Source organism: Leuciscus leuciscus (genome assembly GCF_965113295.1).
Source record: "Leuciscus leuciscus genome assembly, chromosome: 19".
NCBI classification, from domain to species: Eukaryota; Metazoa; Chordata; class Actinopteri; order Cypriniformes; family Leuciscidae; genus Leuciscus; species Leuciscus leuciscus.
The window spans coordinates 36,470,759-36,474,098 of NC_138743.1; the positions used below are offsets into that span (position 1 = coordinate 36,470,759).

General features: G+C 37.7%; 1 long non-coding RNA gene across 1 annotated transcript; it reads left to right on the forward strand.

Annotated features, from left to right (window-relative positions):
• The first annotated feature begins 2,155 nt into the window (after positions 1-2,155).
• LOC309482670 lies at positions 2,156-3,070 on the forward strand. Its single transcript, XR_014200353.1, has 4 exons — positions 2,156-2,272; positions 2,364-2,457; positions 2,548-2,666; positions 2,775-3,070. It is a non-coding gene; the product is annotated as an uncharacterized lncRNA (long non-coding RNA).
• The last annotated feature ends 270 nt before the right edge of the window (positions 3,071-3,340 follow it).

Genomic DNA, 3,340 nt, shown 5'->3' on the forward strand with positions numbered 1-3,340 from the left:
AAAAATACATAAATGTGTATATATAATTTTAGAAAATGACAGATGGTTTTGCTAGATAAGAACCTGATTTCTCGACTGGGATTGTGTAGATACTCTGAAGCTGCATTGAGACGGACATTTGAACCGTCTTGGAACATTGAGATCTTTGGTTGCCATTAAAAATATGGAAATGTTTTCCTTAAACTTAATTTCTTTTCCACTGAGGAAAGACAGACATGGATATCTTGTCACTCAGTGTGAGTAAATTATCAGGAAATGTTCATTTTGAGGTGAACTAATCCTTTAAGGCTGATTTATACTTTTGCGTCAGACCGAAGCCCGAGCCTCTACGCTATAGGCTACACTGTTTCATTTATACTTCTGCATTGTTGTCCCTGTTGACGCACAATTACACATGCAGAAAGAAGCCTGTGAAACCCGAGGGAGGCGTTCTAGACCTCACAGCGCTTCCGTCCACGTAAAATTGACGCATTGTTACATTTTGGGAGAGGTGCACGTCAGGGTGTGCTAAAGGGTACGCTATGTACACAGTCTACCGTATTTTTCGGACTATAAGTCGCTCCGGAGTATAAGTCGCATCAGTCAAAAAATGCCTCATGAAGTGAAAAAAAACATATATAAGTCGCACTGGACTATAAGTCGCATTTATTTAGAAATTTATTTCACAAAATCCAAGACCAAGAACAGACATTTAATCAGGAAAGGCAAGTTATTCAACTACACAGTAGCACACAGAACAACAGGCTGAATAGGTGTCCAGTATGTTAACGTAACACATTAACGCCCGTTTCACACATACTCCGTTTGTAGTGCGTATATTTTTCCGTACCCTTGTTAACAGGTCAGAGCTTTCACAATGCACGCGGTTGCAGTCCGTCGATCCGTTCCAGGTGCGGTGCGTATACAGCAGTGCAGCGATCGTTTCCGCACCGAGTCTATTTTTGCTGTGCTGCACGCGCTGAATTAAAGTGACAGCACACGGTTTGTGGTCAAAATGAATACAGATTGACCAGATTGACATGAAAATGTAGTAATTTCATCATAAATGCATTTAATTAAATACTAGCCTACTATTTTTCACAGTCATCTTTTTACTTCAAGCGTTGGTAAATCAAGGAAAACTACAATTTACTTCAACAAGGCGACATAATGAACAACACTCGTCTCATTCGTGGAGGTGGAAAAACAAGTTATTTGTGACATGCAAGATTTATTGTATAAAGATTTAAATTATGCAAAAGAAAGGGTATGAGTCTGCTGTTTTTGTCAATTTTAAGTTTTAATTTAAAATGTATGCGATTTTAATATAAGTGCATGGTTAAATATTTTACCACTTGCTTGAGCAACTTAATATATAATTATATAGAAGTAATGCATTGAATAATAGTTTGTTTAAATTGTGTTTAAACGTGAATACGTCTATTAAAGAGTAGCCTATACGTATAAAGAGAATCGCAATGCTGACAAAAAACTTTTTCTTTTTTTTAAATAAAATTTGCTGATAACTTCTGGATTTGAAATACAATGTGTTTGGGGTTACAGCCGCGGGTCAGTTACGCACTGCAAACGCAGCTTATGTGAAAGCACTTTAGGCGTGCTGCTCCTGCACAGCATATGCACCGCAACACGCACCGCACACGCACTGCACACGTTATTCAGCTACACAATAGCATAAAGAACAAATATCTGGGAGGCTGAATAAGCTAAATTAACATTAGCCAGCGAGTCCAACAAGCAAGTTACCAGTAAACAAGTTCACCAAGCTCCCGCGATCTCATTCCTCATCATTTTCTTCATCATCCGTGTCGCTTCTGAACAACTCCGCCAACTAGAGCGCCCCCTCGCGGCTGTAGACGGTAATGTTTTCTCTTGGTTCATCTCAGTCTGAATTAATTTTGATATATAAGTCGCACCTGACTATAAGTCGCAGGACCAGCCAAACTATGAAAAAAAGTGCGACTTATAGTCCGGAAAATACGGTACTCTGTAGCTACAGTGGGAGGTCGACGCATAACTATAAATTGGTCTTTACTTACTGCTTGAGAATCAAGTTTGGTAACAGTTTATTTTATTGGCTTAATGACATGTTTCAGACAGTCTTGCTTAGAAGAGCAGAGTGTGGTAATTCTTACCTTTTTGTCTGATTTCAATAATTGTACATTTTTTTACACAAATTGTGGGCGCTACGAACTGGATCAAGGTAAAAAAAAAAAAAAAAGAATCTTACATTTTAATTTTTTTACTTTCATAAAAACTTACAAACATTTTAAAGGTAAGATTCAAAGAATATGCTTTCATTCTCTTGTATAAGAAAATAGATCCGTTATAGTTTACGATCTTAATCATACATTTTGTTTCCATAGAGTAACCTCGCCTCATAACGAGGGCGTAACCTCACATTTACTCAGAGCTATGTCTGCAAGTCCAGATTTTCATGACGCTGATCATGACGACATTGTAAGTAACTTTTACTATTTTCTCCTTGTTTCATTTTACTGTGACTTGCGTTGTTTTTATTCATATCACTCTCATTAAATTGTTTTCCAGCTGCCTGTAAGACGTACTACGAGACAGTACGCAGGAGCTTCAGGTACAATCAACCAGATCTGGCATTGCAGGCCGAAGCTGTGAAGAGTTCAGCTCGGAGTCGAGCGAGAAGAAAGAGGGTAAGATTTTTTTGTCAATGTGACTATTTTTCATGTGCATTAATAGATGTTTTGTGTCCATACACAGTGCATCACAGTACTGATTGTCTGTATTGGTTGTTTTTACAGCTGCTAGAAGCGAGACGGTGTGCTAGGTGAGGATGACGTGGGCATTTGGAAGTGCGCCACCATAGATCTGATGTCCGATGAAGTTCAACCACCAGCCAGGAGCTCACAGAGCTCTGTGCTACGCTGCAGTCGAGATTAGAGGCGACTCCTAAATACAGGGCAACGCACCACAGACGTTTTCAAAGTGGATCGAATTCAGAGAGAATGCCGCTAGTCACCTACAGCTCCGAAGATGAAAACAGACACTGAGCTTCCAATTTGTTGTGTGTGCAGATGATCTATGCTTTGTACATAGGTGTATATTGTTTGTGCTAATAAAGGTCTTTCTTTGAATAAACAGCATGTCCCTGGCAAATTTTCCTTTCCTTTATAAATTCATGTCCTTGATGGTAATAATAGTGTAGTCCATAGGTTAACAATGACATGAATATACCACAGAATAGCATATTATGAATATAAAAAAATTATTTATATAAATATTATAATTTTTTGAATTTATGAATATAAAAAAATAATTTATATATTATTATTTCTATGAATATTATAATTTTTTGAATTTATAATGA